Below are 18066 nucleotides of genomic sequence, written 5' to 3'. Positions count from 1 at the left end.
TTTCTTTTCTACAATATGGCTTCCCTTATGTCAACCTTGTGTTGAGCCAGTATCAACAGTGTTATTAAAACTGCTCTCTCTCCCCTACTCTGGACAGTGAGAAGGGATCTCCACTCCACATCCATGTCCTCTGGTCTAGCCTGCCATGCAGATTTCTCCTTTAATGGTATCAAGGTTACAAGGACCATAAAAAGTAATTGGAAACCTAGATTATAGAGATGTAAAAACATAGCAAATGTCAGAGGTGCTATTTTCATCCCCATTTTCCCCTGAAATGTTGCTTTTCTTTCTCTTATATTTATGTCACTAAAAGTCCCCCTCTGTGTATTAGATTCTCTTCAGGTGACATTGCAAAACTTCAGACCAGGAGGCCAAGCACTTCTCAGCCAGTTTTGTCTGAGGGAGCCTTGCTCCAGGAAAGCCTGACTCAAGGATCTTCAAGGGAATCCAGCTTGGGGTAATCCGGGAATCAGGAAGGCTTCTGGAAATGCGAAGTTGGTCAATTGAGGCCAGAGAGAGACCCCTACAAGAAGACCCATCCTGGGGAAAAGGGCCTAGAAGATGATGGTTTGGGGACAGATGACAGACTGCGCTCCAGCGTGTTAAAGGAGAGAGTCTCTTGGGGAGATGTCCTCCAGGAACATGACCCACAGGGACCAGTAAAAGGCCCCATGATTAGTGCCAGAAGTAATCTCTACAAAAGCAAGCAAGGCAGGAAAGGTTTTAACAGGAAATGGAGCTTGTTCAACATCAGTGTGTTCACACTGACACAAAGCCCTACGAATGCAATGCATCTGGGAAAGCCTTTAGCCAGAGCTCAACCTTCATTCAGCACTACCTCATTCACACCAGGGAGAAACCATACAAGTGCAAGGAGTGTGGGAAGGCCTGCACATGCAGGATCTACCTCCTGCAACACCATCCGATTCACACTGGGGAGAAGCCTTACCAGTGCAGTTGAAACCAAACACAAGCACAGGTTCCTTTACCTGATGCACAGCAAAGCCAATGACCAAAACATCATGGTTAAAGCAAGGAAAGAGGTTTATTATGGAAAGCCAGCCAGACAGGGAGATGGGAGCTAAAACTCAAATCTATCTCCAAAGAGGGAAAAAGGTAGAGGTTTTTATCTGGGTTTTTAGGTAGAGGAGGGGAGCATGTACTGGGGTTTTAGGTAGGGGAGGCGGAGCATGTGCTGGGGTTTTAGGTAGGGGCGGGGAGCAGATGCTGGGGTTTTCGGTAGGAGAGCAGGAACATGTGGCCTTCCTGGTTGGCACCTTCTCACCAGTCTGCATTTGGCCTTGTGAGACTGAATCTCTTTTTTCCTTGACCAGCTGGAATTCTCTGCTTAGTTTTCATCCTCAGCCTGCATTTGGCCTTTTGAGGCTGAATCTCCTTTCCTCTTCACTCTCTCCTTCTTGACCTTGACTTTACGGGAAAAACAACTAAGAAAGATCTGGTTGCTTTTAGCTGAGTATGCATAGCAATTAGCAAAGCTTATCTCAAAAATAGAGCACACCTAAGTCAACACTCCATCATCCACACTGGAGTGAAGCCCTATGAGTGCAGTGAGTATAGAAAGGCCTTCCGATGCAGCTCAGAACTCGTGCAGAATCAGCGGATTCACACTGGGGAGAAGCCCTATGAGTGCACCCAGTGAGGGCAGGCCTTTCACCGGAGCACGTACCTCCTTCAGCACTCCATCATCCGCACTGGAGAGACATCATACAAAAGCCTCGAGTGTGGGAAGGCCTACAAACCCAGGTCACACCTCCTGCAGCACCAGCGGGTTCACACTTGAGAGACCCTGTGAGCGCTCTGAATGTGGAAAGGTCTTCACCCACTGATCCTCTTGTCTTTCAGAAGGGGATCCACACTGGAGGAAAAAATCTGTTCTGTGCAAAGAATGTTGGAAAGGTTTTTTGTCAGCTCTTCAGACACATGAGTAACCACATTGGAGAGAAGCCCTGTGACTGCAGTGAATGTAAAAAAAGCCTTCAGCCACTGCTCAGCCCTCACTCATCATCGAAGGGTTTGTGCCAGAGAGAAATGTGAGGAGGCATGTCACCAGTGGGTCCACCTCTGTCAACATCAGACAACATAACAGGGAAAGACATTCTGAACATAACTACTGAGGACAGTCTTTAGCCAGGAGAAAAAATCTTACATGTCATCTGAGAATTCATAGTGAAGAGGAACACATAATTGTCATGGCTGTGAGAAAACCTTCTGTGACAGGTCACCTCTTGCCGTGTAGAGTCATATTGGGACTCGAAATAGCGGGGCTTTTCCGTACCTGTGAGAAAGCATGCAGGAGCCTGGCCCAGCAGCTCCCGTGCACTTGCAAGAACCTCAGCCACAGATCTCCCCCTTGGTTTACACTTAAAAAGCCACCTCAGCATTATTTCCGAAAGAAGAATAAAAAAGAAGAGGAGGGGATGGAGATGGAGACTATAAACAGAAATGACAAACGCCTTCACAAATCCTTTCAGACTCCCTGCCAGGCCTCCTGCAGTTTTTCATCAGTTGTAATTTTGGTGTGGAATGTTTGAGAGGTAAAGGATCTCAGCCCTTTTACTTGTTTTTTATATGTGTTCACTGCTGTCCTGTCAGGGAAGCTGGACAGTGAGGGCAGCTCTACAGACGTTTGTGGGGAGCCGTTGTTCCAAACGTCTCCACCCGTGAGGAGCATAACTCTTTGTGGGAAATGAGAAGGCTTGAGTCATGAGACACTTGAACGTATCAGAAGTTAGAAAACTGAAATAACATGACATGACACCTATCTTCTATTTTATATCTAAGGAGAGAAGGATCCACATATGGATCACCACATTAAAATGGGCACCCCTTAGGACTGTTTAAAACTTTCAGTTTTAGAAGTAAACTTTGTTTATGTGGTTTCATTTTTTTTTTTTCCCCCAAAGCCCCAGTAGATAGTTGTATGTCATAGATGCACATCCTTCTAGTTGCTGTATGTGGCATGTGGCCTCAGCATGGCCGGAGAAGCGCTGCATCGGTGCGCGCCCGGGCTCTGAACCCGGGCTGCCAGCAGCGGAGCACGCGCACTTAACCACTAAGCCACGGGGCCCGCCCCATTTATGTGGTTTTAAATGCCTGACACTCTCTGCCTTTTTCTCACTCCATTCTCCTTGTCTTCTTTCTTTTCTCAGACAGCATGGTGACCACTTTGTACTTGTGTGGCCTCAGGTGAGTCCTAATTCTTTCCTCTACCTGGTGTTTCTCAGGTTCTTTAATTCTGTGTAGAGGACCGGGCATTTCCAAGTCCCCTCCACAATTTTCTAGGGGTTGCATTATAGCTAAAATCAGTAAAATGAAACACACAACTGACATAAATTCATGATAAAATCAGAAAAACCAACATGGAGGAGGATTCTCATTGTCTGATCTTACAACCATTTGTGTGAAGTTTTGTTACAGAATAAAGTGCCAGGGAATTTAACAGGAGAATCCAGATGTGTACATGTCAGTGTCAGGTTTGTGTGGGTTTCACACTTACCACCATGGACTTATTCCCTTGGTGCTGGCATTGGATGTGGTCATTTGAAATTCGTCCTGTGGGATTTTCTTTGAGACTAGTTGTCAAGCTATGCAAAATAATCAATGTTAACTAACATGAAAAAATTTATTGTACAGAAAAACATACAATTCTCATTTCCTCACTTGGAGCCTTCCTCAGAACCTTTTAAAAGAGTACGTACAAGCTTTACATTTTCAGGGTGGGCATGCACCTTGTTTGAGGTGCGCATAGTATGACGGCACTTCTCGATGAGTTAATAAGAACTCTATTTTTTGTTTGTTTTCAGGACAGTGCGCATAATTTTCTGTTCTTTGGGAAAGAGAGTTGACTCTGGAAGACCCAACCCTCCTCCATCCTCTCTCTGGAGGGTGGTATGTATTGTAGCTGTGGCTGTACTTGTGACTGAGCCACTGGGTTCAAGAGAGTTGGACAAAACCCTCTAGAAACATCTTGGCTCTCATCAAAGGGTTCTTCTTTCCATGTCTGGAACCTGGGCTCCAGTTTGTCTCAAAGTAGGAGTGATGTGTTTTCCACTGGATGAAGGAAATCCTAGGGTTTGTTCCCTCAGCTTCCAGCTCTTTCCATACAGTCTTCACTTACATGTTCAATGTGAGGACCTATTATATATTCGTTGCTGTGATCAGCAAATCTCATGAGACCCCCATCCTTCATCTACGTGAACACTCACTGTGTTGTGGGCACACTGTGGGTAGGGAGGCACTTGCGTGACTGAAACATGGGTCCTGGCCTTGAACAGGGAGGGAGCTCACTGTCTAGTGTAGGTGAGCAGAGCACACCGAAATCTAGACAGAGAGAAGGAAACTGAGCCCATGGCTTTGCTGGATTCTTAATCACCTTGAAGATTTTGTTCCCAAAATAGTATTCTTTCCCATTCTTGACGGCACTCAGGGTACTGAACCTGAAGAGAAGGCAGTGAGTGAATCAAGTTAGGATGAGTAGCAGAGTGGTGCAAATGGAGAAGAAAGTTAAGGTGATATTTACTCAGTGCTCCAAGAAATAATTTATTGTCTAGCATATGTGGGTCCAGTACTTTAATAGGTCTATGAGATGCACATGCACAAAACAAAAGTGATTTTGCCCACAGAGGACTTACATTCTGGTTGAAGGAAACAGCCAATTAACAATGTTCCTAAGTTATTAAGTTACATAGCACATCAGAAGGTGATGGGTTCTGTGGAAAAGTGAAAAGAGCAGGACATAAGTGAGGAAAAATATGCGAGAAGGGACAAGGTACAATGTTAATAGACCACATCAGGACTGACAAGGATGATGCTATTCTGGCACATATTTTAGAGATGAGAGAAGACAGTTTATTTTCTCCTTTCTAATGCATATATGTATATATTTTTTCTCGTCATAGAGCACTAAATAGTCTCTGTGAAGTAACGTTCAAGGACAGGAGGAGATACCAATTTTTCTTTTGTCTCTGCTCCTTGGGGAAATATTTAATAACACGATATGTAAGGCGTGTATGTTGTAGAATTTTTTGGAAGATTCTTTTTAGATGTTTAAGGAAAATCCATCCTGTATTTTGCTTAAAAAGAAATGCCAGAATGGGTGATTTAACATCAAACTATAATTTATGCATTTTCTGAGTTGATGTACATTTTCTGTGAAATACGTACATTGATTTGTGCATTTTTATATTTTTCATACAGTTTCAAACTTACAGAAAAGTTGCAATAGTACCAGATATTCTTGTATAAATTTTACTCAGATTTAACAATTATTTGTTTTGCACCGTTTCCTTTATCATCCTCTCTCTCTCCCCACATACATATGTGTGTGTGTATTTCTAAGCAATTTGAGTTTAATTTGGAAATACTTTGCCTCTGAACTCTTGAATACTTCAGTATATGTTTCCTAAGAGCACATTTTAAATGTGCTACCTAGGGGAACCACCCTAATTCATCTCACTATAATAAACTCCTGTGTGATAAAACGAGCTAGCTATGAATAACAAACAACCACTATTAATACCCAAGGAATTCCAAGGGTTTTAGGAGGTCTATGTCAAGATCCCATGACAGAACCCAAGTGTGTGTTTGTGTGTATATATATATATATATATACACACACACACACACATACACACACACACACACAAACACAGCCAACAGGTGGTAGCTCTCATTTCAATCAATTACTGGATTGATGCCCCACATTACAAAGTTCTGGTCGATAGAGGATCATTTAAGGCAGTCTAACCTTAAGGGATGCATGACTGTACTTGCTTGCATATATTTAACCTGTTAAGCTAAAAGTTTTCAACTTGCACATTTCTCTTTTTGTGTGTGTGAGGAACACAAAGCTGGATGTCACCCTTGACCACTTTCTCTCTTGTCCCCCATAGCATTCATGATCAAAGTGTCTGCTCCTTTGAAAGGACAAAAAAATCTGTATCTCCCAACTGAATATGCTAATAACATAGATCCAGCTGCCATCCCTTCACGCTTGAGTTCTTGTAATGGTCTCTAAATGATCTCCTTATTTCTTTCCTTGTTGACATGTGGTCTGCTCTTTCAACAGCAGCCAGAATGACTCTAATCTTCCCCCAAATCATGTCACCTTCCTTTCCAAATCTTTTAATGCATTCTTTACAAAGGAAAACCTCAGTTCTTACAATAGGTTTAAAATACAAACATGATGATGTCTTAGCCCAAGCCTATGAACTTTTCTCCTATAGGATATGCTTGCTGCCTATTTGTCCAAATCACTGGCGAAATGTCATTACTAGAATGTTCTTTTATAGCCCCTTTGTTTAAAGTACTGATAGCCATTTATTTGACTTTTTTCAGTTTTGTTATAATTTTCATGCTGTAAAATATACCCCTTTTGTGTATTTTTCTTGGGTTTTGACAACATATACAGTTATGTAATTACTAACAAAATCAATATATTGAATAGCCTGATCATACCAAAAACTTCTCCTGGGATCCTATGTACCACTTCCTATCGATGGACTCTGGAAATGGTATGTGATCTCTGTGTTTAACATTCACCTTGGTATTCAACTTGGTATGGTCAGTCTTTTTGATTTTAGTTATTCAAATAAGTAGGTAGTGGTATATCATTGTGGTTTTATTTTGCATTTTCCTCAGGACTAATGATGTTGAGCAACTTTATATGTGCATAATTGTCATTGGTCTGTATTATTTGTAGAGATGTCTGATGAAATCTTTTACCCATATTTCTTAATTGAATTATTTTCCTAATATTTAAGTTTTGTTTCCTAGTAACACTTTTTACATATTATGGATACAAGTCTCTTACCACCTGTGTGACCTGCAGATGTTTACTCCCAGTCTGTGGCTCCTCTTTTCATTGTCCTTACAGAGCCTTTTGAAGGGCATTAGATGTTAATAGTGAGAAAATGTAATTTCTCATTATTTTCTGTTACATCTCATTTTTGTTATTTTATCTAAGAAGTATTTGCTTAACCATGGTAACAAAGATTTTGCTTCATGTCATCTTCTAGAATTTTGATACTTTTAGATTTTATGTTTAGGTCTATCAGGCATTTGGAATAAATTTTTAGAACAACACTTGGTGAAACAGGTTAAATGATCATGAAAAGGGATGAATCAAGGATAGAAAATTGTGACATTTTTGGCAAAAATCAACAGGTAAGGGGGTGACGTCAGCGTCATGGCAGAGTGAGCTTTCCCGTGAACTCTTCCCCTGATAAGATACAACAAAAGGAAGAGTCACAGACCAACAATGGAATCCCAGACAGCGAAAAGCAAGATCAGAAAGATCCACACTGCCGCACATCTGAGAGTGGAACATGCTGGGCCCAGGGAGGAAGTGAGGAGAGGTAAGGGGAACTCCTCTCCCTCCCCATCAGATCAGCGATCCGCGCAGCTCCCAGAGAGGGGGGAGGGGCGGCCCTCTGCAGGGGAAACCATAGCTCTTCAGGCTCTCTCAGCCAGTGGGAAACTCCCACACAGAGGACTCAGAACTGCTATGGGTACCATCAACATCTGAGCACCCCAGAGAGCGGATAATGAGGGGCGAACGAGAAGCCCCCCATGCCAAGGACCCAGAGGGCAAAAGAGAGAGCCCCCCCCCAAAACCGGACCTTGCAGCTCAGCCGACCAAACCAGACCAATCAATCAACATGATACATCACATCAACAAAACAAAGAATAAAAACCACATGGTCATCTCAATAGACACAGAGAAGGCATTTGACAAGATACAACATCCATTTATGATAAAAAATCTCAACACAATGGGAATAGAAGGAAAGTACCTCAACATAATAAAGGCTATTTATGAAAACCCACAGCCAACATCATACTCAACGGGGAAAGACTGAAAGCCATTCCTCTGAGAACAGGAACAAGGCAGGGCTGCCCACTCTCACCACTCCTGTTCAACATGGTACTGGAGGTTTTGGCCAGAGCAATTAGGCAAGAAAAAGGAATAAAAGGAATCCAAATAGGTAACAAAGAAGTGAAACTCTCACTATTTGCAGATGACATGATTTTATATATAGAAAACCCTAAAGAATCCATTGGAAAACTATTAGAAATAATCAACAACTACAGCAAAGTTGCAGGGTACAAAATCAATCTACAAAAATCAGTTGCATTTCTGTATGCTAATAATGAACAGAAAGAGAGCTCAAAAAGATTATACCATTTACAACTGCATCAAAAAGAATAAAATACCTAGGAATAAATCTTACCAAGGAGGTGAAGGACCTATACAATGAGAACTACAAGACATTATTGAAAGAAATCAATGATGACATAAAGAAATGGAAAGATATCCCATGCACGTGGAATGGAAGAATAAACATAGTTAAAATGTCTATATTACCTAAAGCAATCTACAGATTCAATGCAATCCCAATCAGAATTCCAATGACATTCTTCACGGAAATAGAAAAAAGAATACTAAAATTTATATGGGGCAACAAAAGACCCGAATAGCTAAAGCAATCCTAAGAAAAAAAACAAAGCAGGAGGCATCACAATCCCTGACTTCAACACATACTACAAAGCAATAGTAATCAAAACAGCATGGTACTGGTACAAAAACAGACACACAGATCAATGGAACAGAATTGAAAGCCCAGAAATAAAACCACACATATATGGACAGCTAATTTTCGACAAAGGAGCTAAGGACATGCAATGGAGAAAGGAAAGTCTCTTCAATAAATGGTGTTGGGAAAACTGGACAGCCACATGCAAAAGAATGAAAGTGGACCATCTGCTATCACCATTCACAAAAATTAACTCAAAATGGATCAAAGACCTGAAGGTGAGACCTGAAACTATAAAACTCATAGAAGAAAATATAGGCAACACACTATTTGACATTGGTCATAAAGGAATCTTTTCGGTTGACATGCCTACCCAGACTAGGGAAACTAAAGAAAAAATAAACAAGTGAGACTTTATCAGATTAAAGAGCTTCTATAAGACAAACGAAACCAGAATCAAGATGAACAGACAACCCACCAGCTGGGAGAGAATATTTGCAAAACATACATCTGACAAGGGGTTGATCTCCATAATATATAAAGAACTCACACAACTGAACAACAAAAAAACAAACAACCCAATCAAAAAATGGGCAGAGGAAATGAACAGACACTTCTCCAAAGAAGATATACAGAAGGCCAATAGGCACAGGAAAAGATGTTCAACATCACTAATTATCAGGGAAATGCAAATCAAAACAACAATAAGATATCACCTCACGCCCATTAGAATGGCTATAATCACCAAGACAAAAAACAACAAATGTTGGAGAGGATGAGGAGAAACAGGAACCCTCATACACAGCTGGTGGGAATGCAAACTGGTGCAGCCTCTATGGAAAATGGTATGGAGATTCCTCAAAGAATTAAAAATAGAGATGCTCTATGATCCAGCCATCCCACTACTGGGAATCTATCCAACGAACCTGAAATCAACAATCCAAAGAGGCTTAGGCACCCCTATGTTCATTGCAGCATTATTCACCATAGCCAAGAAGTGGAAGCAACCTAAGTGTCCCTTGACTGACGATTGGATCAAGAAAATGTGGTATATGTATACAATGGAATACTACTCAGCCATAAAAAAAGACAAAATCGTCCCATTTGCAACAACATGGATAGGGCTGGAGGGTATTATGTTAAGTGAAGTAAGCCAGAAGGAGAAAGACAAACACTGTATGATCTCACTCATATGTGGAATATAAACCAACACATGGACAGAGAAAACTGTACTGTGGTTACCAGGGGCAATGGGGGTGGGGGATGGGCACAGGGGTGAAGGGAGTCATATATATGGTGCTGGACAAACAAAAACGTACAACCCAAAATTTCACAATGTTAAAAACTATTAAAACATCAATTTAAAAAAATCCACTGGTAAGTTGATAATGTTGTTCATAGAGATAGAAATGACAGAGAGGGTTAGGTTTGTGATAAAGACTGCTCAACCTGGAATACATTAAAATATCTATCTGAGAGGCAAATTAGAAGGTCAGGTAAGGGGCCGGCCCCGTGGGTTAGCGGTTAAGTGCGCATGCTCCCCTACTGGCTACCCGGGGTTCGGATCCCGGGCGCGCACTGATGCACAGCTTCTCCAGCCATGCTGAGGCAGCGTCGCACATACAGCAACTAGAAAGATGTGCAACTATGACATGCAACTATCTACTGGCACTTTGGGGGAAAAAGGGAGGAGGATTGGCAACAGATGTTAGCTCAGAGCCGGTCTTTCTCAGCAAAAAAAAAAAAAAAAAATAGAAGTCAGGTAAAAAGTTGGAAAAATGAGTCTGCAGTTTAGGGGAAGGTTTGGAGTGGGAAACGCTGACCACTTTTGCTGAAAACTGAAAATTAGTTGACCTGAGGATGCAGAAGTAACCACTAGACTAAAATGGAGTCCATGGTGACGTTGACAGGAGTAGTCTCTGTGGACCTATACAGACCTGCCTGGGATGAACAGTGAGAGGGGAAAAGGAGCCAGGGAGAGTCAGGAAATGGAATGGAGTTAAAGGAAGTGGTGGAGGCAAGAGTGTTTTCCTTTCAAAAGAGTTGATGTGAGGCCATACTTGTATGCTGACGGGAGTAACCCAGGAGAGATGACGGAGGAGAAAGAAAGTGGAAACAGCAGGGCTAAACCCTTCAGATGTCAAGAGAAGGTAGGATCCACAGCCCAGGTGGGGAGCTAGCCCTTCAGGACAGAGGAAGCCCATCTTATATGATGAGAGAAGAGAGAGAATGGGAGTCCTCCTGCAGCAACGCATTTCAATTAGGGGATGGGTGTATAGTGAAAAAGTGTTCCTTACTCCACTTTCTGAATGAAGAAGGACATGAGGCCATCAGCTAAACACGAGGGAGCCATAGAGCATGAAGCAGGTTTAGAGAGAAAGGAGAATCTGTGAATGGAAGTGGAGGGTCACCTTCCATTTGATGGAGGGTCAAAGTGGCAGACTGGCATGACACACATGGCGATCTGCAAAATGAGCACATCAGAGTTGTATAGCTCAGTGGATATTCCCAGGGGCGACACATCTCTTACACCAGCACCTCAATCAATAAAAGGACAGCATCAGAATCCCAGCATTTCTGTGAACATCACTGTCATTCCACCAAAGCTGTCTAACATGTAGTATTTCCAACCTCTAGCATTCTAACTTCTAACACAGTTTTGCCTTTTTTGAACTTTGACCTTTGTACTCATTTGAATCTGGTAGATTTTTTTCCTCCTTTACCCTCAACCTCCTTCTCCTCTTCCACTTCTTTCTCCTTCCTCTTAATCCTCTTCTTCAGAAACTCCTCAGGCTGACAGATACTGCAGTATATACTGTGTGTCCCATATGTGGCCTGTGGTATAGGCCTAGTAAACTGCGACTCCTAACGATATGGATAGACAACGCAATTCATGCCATTAAAAAATGTCCTGTGCCTGAAGTAGACTTCAGTGACCATTAGCGCTCCACACTGAACTCCTGCTCATTCGAGTCTCTTCAAGTTGACTACCTTCTTGGGGATGTGACAACACAGATATTACAGTTTCAGGGTGCAGAATGACGAAATAATTGACTTAACATGGAAAAGGAGTCATATGAAATTTCATTTGGGAATTCGTAAGTGTTTACCTTGCATTTTGGAGGAAATAGTCACCCTTCATGGCCCAAGACTTCACCTTCACATGAGGGGCACATGGCTACGCCCTGTGTGCTGGGCAGTGGGCTCCTACCTTCAATGAGCCATCATGGTCTGTGGAGAACAGCCCCCAAAGTAGAATATAATTTTGGAACTCCTGTATAACTACTCTCCCAGCCTTGGCAGGAAATGATTTTACTTTATGCTGTACAGGGAAGAGGAGGGGCAGGGCAGAGAATGGGCCGACTGAAGGGCATTGCCTGATTCCTCTGCTGAGGAAGGAATCCCAGGAGCTGGATAGCAGCTGTGAGTCTGGCAGCCAAGACAGCACAGAAATTCTTGTTGTGGCCTCATGCACCACAATATGGGGATACCTGAGGGTAGTTCACTTCAGGGTCTGAAGTGAGATATTTATAGTCGGGACAGAATTTGCCCATAAAATGATACAGGGATGGCAAAAAACAACTAAACAGAAATGATGGGGACTATTTAAATGATTACAGAGTCCAGTGTTAGTAATTACACATGTCAAAGATAGAATGAATTCCTCAAACATTCTGGTTACTACATAAATGCAAAGGAGGATATGACATTGGAGGTGTTACAGGATACTTGATGAAGCTTTTTAAATATTCAAAAGAAAATATTGCAGTAATCCAAGTGACCAAGACAGGTGGAATCCCTTCTGGAGTATCAACCCAGGCTTCAAGAAAGCTGGATTAAAAATGAAAGAAAGGTCATGAAAAAATAAGTTCATATCAATATCCCACCAGAATAATATTTAAAGCAGATATTTATTTATACTTTTAAAAAGTAATGTGTGAAGTACCCAACTGCTTTTTTATTTTACTGCTGGGGAAAAGTAAAGTTTTCTCATGAAGGAAATGCTGCGTTACAGACTGTTCTTTAAAAACTGAAATCAAGAAATATTTAGAGTATATGAATTTTTTAAGAAGGTAAAATATAGGAATAAAAATAAATGTGACAAAGTTGGAAATAAGCAAGATTTAAAGACTCACAATTTTGCATATAAATAAAACTACTGGCATTTCAAGATAAAATATAGTTACAGAGGTTATGTAAATAAATAAAAAGAACTTGCCCAAAAATGCTAGGAAGTTTCAGATAATAAAAGATTAAAGAAAAATCCAAAAGTAAACAAGAGTATGATCAGTTTACCAGAAGAGTTAAATCTTATAAAACTCAGCTGTTCTGTTTCAGAAATTGTCATTTACATGAAAATGGCTAAGAAAATCTTACCTAAATATAAGAAACTAAATGCTGGCCTTTAGAAATTGATAATGCATTTTCTTTGAAGGCTAATTAATATTCAATCTATAACATTTAAATCATAATAATAGTTAATTATTAAACAAGTAAATTTTGAATTAAATACTTTATAAATAATTTAAATAAGGACCACTGACATTTTCACCCACAGTTTGAACCCCTTCACTGTCTTGTCATTTTTTAAAACAAATGTTCAGATTTCTGGGCCTGTCAGAAGCACTCAACCAGAACCCTCCATCACCTTTCTTTCTAGCTTCATAGTCTGTTGCTCCCCTCATCTCTCAACACCCCCAACACACAGGATTTTTCCCAATCCCTTGAGGCTGCATAGGATCTTTCCAGGTGATTTTCCTTCTGTCAGAAGAAACTGGACCCAATTATGTTTCAAAAATATATTTTTAAAAACACCTTCCATGTATCTTCAAAAGCTCAAAGTGACAGATGTCTCCTAATTCCCTAAACTTAGAAATTTTGTTCTATTACAGTATTTTAAAGTCCCCTGAACATCTTCACTGAACAACCTAACACAGATTGAAGAATCTGTGTATAATTGTTACGAGAGGTTCGGGGATTCGATCGGAGACGTAAAAGACACTTTCCACTCCAAACAAATGGACTGAAGGTATATTTTATTATATAGAGGATAGTAAAGGCGACAGTCTGCAAACAGATCCAAATAGGTCAAATATTAAGAGGGAAAAAACATCAGCCCGACTGGAAAGCGAAAACACCCACATCGGCTGAAGAGAAATGACACAAATCAACCAGAAAGAGAAACACCAGGTTGACCAAAAAGAGAACACATCAAATCAATTACTTCATATCAAATCAATTGCTTCACATCAAATCAGTTACTCACAACATCCACGCCCCACTGCTGGGAGAGCTCTGTCAATCGACGCGGCTGGGCAAGGATCACACGTCCTGGGCAAGGTGTCCCTTCCACAGGTGGAACTCTCACCGGGGCTCAGTTTCCAGCAGTTTTTATACCATCAGTAATTTTTACAGTAAGCAATTACAGAGTTTGCAGAGCAAGCATTTAGTGTTCCCATGCACAAAATGGTTATCAGTGGTGTATGTGCACTGAGCCCCCTGGCTAACGTCCCAGCCCAGTAGTTGCGTACGTGCATTGTTCTCTTTGGTTATCGTCCCAGCCCGGCATAGATGGCCAGTCCATCCCGTGCTACGACGCTCAAAGAGCCTTGAAATGTTACAACCTGCAACTCCCTCCGTGAGAGAAGGGCCAGTTCCCACCACGCAGAAAGCAGCTTTTATATTTCTTTTTGTGCTGGTGGCTGTAGGTCAACGGAGCGGCCAAACATGGCTGTACTCATGTCAAGACAATAATCAAGAACATTACATTCATTTTTAGCTCTATTAGAAGATGCATGTGATCAGGAACATTACCGGCCTTATTTGCCATGGCATCACAAATTCCTAGCATATAATATTAACAAATATTGAAATGAATGACTCCCTGCCAGGAAAAGCACAAACCCGTGGCAGTGTAACTACATTAGGAAAACAGTTTCTCCGTGTCCTGCAGGCAAAGCAAAACTGAGGGAGCCGAGTATCACTGACGATGAGCACGAAGGGGCTGAACACTGGAAACATGAGGCCATGGCTGCGGAGCTGCGCGCCATCCACCAACCTGGATTAGCACCCAGTGTCATCCAAACTGTCAAGAGGGTATAGACTGAATAAAAGGTAACAAAGGAGCTCACGGGGATTAGGATAGCATGTGAGGCTCTGGCCCATGGGAAGGTTTGAGGGAGAGGCTGTTGTTGTGAAGGTGTTGGACTCGCTCCTTGTGTCCGTGTAGGACAAAGATCATGGAGCTACTGGCCCAAACCATGAAGATCAAACTAATAAAGTCAGGAGAAATATACACGAGTGCATATAATATGTTAAATCTCCCTACCACGTTCCAGGAACAGTATCCATAATGTTTTTCACACTAAGGTTTTTGCAATTTAATGGACCATTCACCATTATAGGAATACATGAATTTATGAAGAGACATAGGATCCAGCAGAGAAAACAGCAGAAGCCAGTGAGCTTTGGGGATCTAATCTTGAACTCCATCCACCTACAAATATCAGGGTTGAGCTTGATGGCCTAGACACCAATGAGAAGACAGATAGTGCTAAAGGAAACCTCTGCACTCACTCTGTAACAATAAAAGACAGGTTTACATGCAGCATCATCCAGGAAATATTTCCATCCAAAAGCCACCGTTGTTTGAGGTATCCCTTTGGAGAAAAGGACCAAGGAATTGGCTAAGACCAGTTGGTTGAGAATCAGGTCTATGGGTCTCACCTTGTGTCCAGTGAGCAAAGAGAAGTTATAAAGACCAAAGAGGGATGAATTTGCAAGGATCCCAACTGCACTCTGAGTGAGGAAGATAATCCCCAATTCCAATTTGCCAGAACCCATGGCATCAGTATCTAAGGGGTGTTGATTTTTTTTGAAGTTAGTGGAATTAGTAGGAGAAAAAGCGGAAATAAATATCTTACTGTCACTATAAAGTACTTTTCTGTACTTCTCCTAACTCATATTTTCTCACTGTAAGAGGGCCTTAACACTATGTGCATATTCGTGCATAGGCAATTCACTGAAGAACTGCATGAGAAACAGCCTCAGAGCTCTCCAGCTGTGGAGATGAGGAAAGGAGATCTCCGTACACAGATCCAGTCAGTGTTGTTCCAGAATGTTTTCCAACACAATTGAAAAATTAGGACACACTTTGAGAATAAAACTAATTTTATGTTTGGTTATGTGTGTTTCTTCTGCGAGAAAGACTGGAATGCAGAAAACTGCACCCAGCTGAAACAACTCACGTAGGAAGAGAAAAACACAGCACACAACTCAAACAACTACCCGCTATCCCAGTTCACCATGTGTTACGAGCCAAACCCATTCACTTCTGGTGGGTGAGTTTTAGGCAACAGTCTGATTTTAGGCAACCCTCCTCCCACCACTTCACAATAACTCACAAGCTGCAACCCTGCAGCCACCCACTTCCACAAACTAATTTCAGGCTTTTTAAGATCAAGTGCCATATTTATTATAGATTTATGTGTTTCTCAAACTCTGAACAGGTGTAGAACTGTGCTACTGTATTTATTAGGCTTCCTTCTTCCATTTTATGTTTTACTGATGAAATTTTGAGGGTCTCAACAAGACTTGTGATTTATATTTTCCATTTTGCATAGCTTACTGCTTTTCAGGAACATATACATTGCATGACAGCAGAAGTAATTCTGTGGACTTTTCTCCAGGATATATTCTCCAGGAAAAACTATGGTCCAGAAAAGTGTACAAAATATGCTATTTTCTGAGTCAAGTAGAAGAGTATAAATATAGGGACAGAGAATTAACTGACTGGAGGGACAGGAATGAAATTTTATGGAATTTTCTTGTTATAGTTTTGAGTTTGTACAAATTTAAGTGTTTTCCATAATGTGTAAACAATGTTAAATCCAAACGGAATTTAAAAATCCATAAAAGTAAAATGAGAGAAAAAGTGAGAACAATTGCGTGTTGGCCTGATGGCCTATCCAGACAAAGAAGTTGGCTTTAAAACCCAGAGGGATACACACACACACACACACACACACACACACACACACAGACGCACACTGAGTACAAGCATAACTAGGAGCGTCTGAATAAGACCACAGGATCAATGCCAATGTCATTGTTGTGATATTACAATATTGTCTTGGAAAATGTTACTATTAGGGAAACAGACAACGTCTGTCTGTATTAGTTCTTAAAACTGCTTGTGAATTGCTGTTTTTCACAATAAACATTTCAATTAAAATTCCAAGGGATATATACAATGCAAATAATCCTGCAAAGGTAACTTCAAGTCCTTTCCAAATCACGTTTTGGGAAAATTCATTGGTATGAACTCATTAAAAAAAAGAAACAAGCCTATTAATTCAACTTTGGCAAAAATAACACTAAAATTAGGTAATTTTAAGGAAAATAGAAGCAAAGTTTAAAAATCTATGAAAATGTGGTGATCACAAATAAGTAATAGCAGAGACAAACTGTAGGCTGAGATGATATCTGTAAGTATAATTTTACAATATAAATATATGATTTAACATAATTCAAATATAAATATTATGATCATATATATTTTTGGTAATATTTCTAACATTTTCCAAGTATTACAAAATATCAAAATTTTGAAAATAAATAAAAACTCAAGGGAAATGAAGACATTGGATAATAACTATTGCTTCATACTTAAAATGCAAAAAAATGAGAAAAGTCAATGGCACAGAACAAAAAGCATCTAAACAAATCACACACATTTATAAATGGATATATTTTTCCTGATAAAAATAAATTATCAACTTCTTGAGAAATTCTTTATTTAATACATGGTATTTAAATATTTGTACCATTAATAATTAATTGTTCAAAAAAATAGAGTTAAGTTTTGACCTCATAATAAAAACTAAGTAACACACTGGGTCTGAAATTGTAAAGAATGATAAATCTCTAAGTAAAAATTTTGGAGTGTATTTTCATAACTTTGCATTGAGGAAACCATCGTTATACATGGTCCAAAGCAGAGGCCATTTTATTTCATCATAACTAAATTATATTAAAAACAAATTAAATGAATTTTTATGAATTCATTCATAAATGAATGAATTGTTCATTTATTTATGAATGAACACACTACTGTTCTCACTTTCTCTCATTTTACTTTTGATTTTATGGATTTTTAAATTCCATTTGGATTTAACATTGTTTACACTTATGGAAAACACTTAAATTTGTACAGACTCAAAACTATAACAAGAAAATTCATAAAAATTTCATTCATAATGAAATTATATTAAAAACAAATTAAAATTATATTCTAACAAATTAGAACATAGAAGAGAAATCTATCAACAATAACCTCAGTATAACAAAAGTAATTCAATTGCTAACCTACCAAAAACAAAACAAATGAGGGCAATGTATATGAACAGATGGTACTTAACAGACACATTCACATGCTTATAAAATGTGTTTGTCTCAAAAATGATCATAAAGATGCCAATGAAATTGAAAATACTCCTCTATTGTTTTCAAC

The 18066-nt window shown here is 40.1% G+C and overlaps 1 pseudogene; it reads right to left on the bottom strand.

Annotated features, from left to right (window-relative positions):
* Window positions 1-14478: 14478 nt before the first annotated feature.
* LOC131397749 (vomeronasal type-1 receptor 1-like) lies at window positions 14479-15416 on the bottom strand (annotated as a pseudogene).
* Window positions 15417-18066: the final 2650 nt, after the last annotated feature.

The sequence above is a fragment of the Diceros bicornis genome, chromosome 34 (genome assembly GCF_020826845.1).
Source record: "Diceros bicornis minor isolate mBicDic1 chromosome 34, mDicBic1.mat.cur, whole genome shotgun sequence".
Taxonomy (NCBI): Eukaryota; Metazoa; Chordata; class Mammalia; order Perissodactyla; family Rhinocerotidae; genus Diceros; species Diceros bicornis.
Note: the sequence above shows the minus strand (reverse complement) of the source record. Positions and strands in the feature narration are given on the sequence as shown.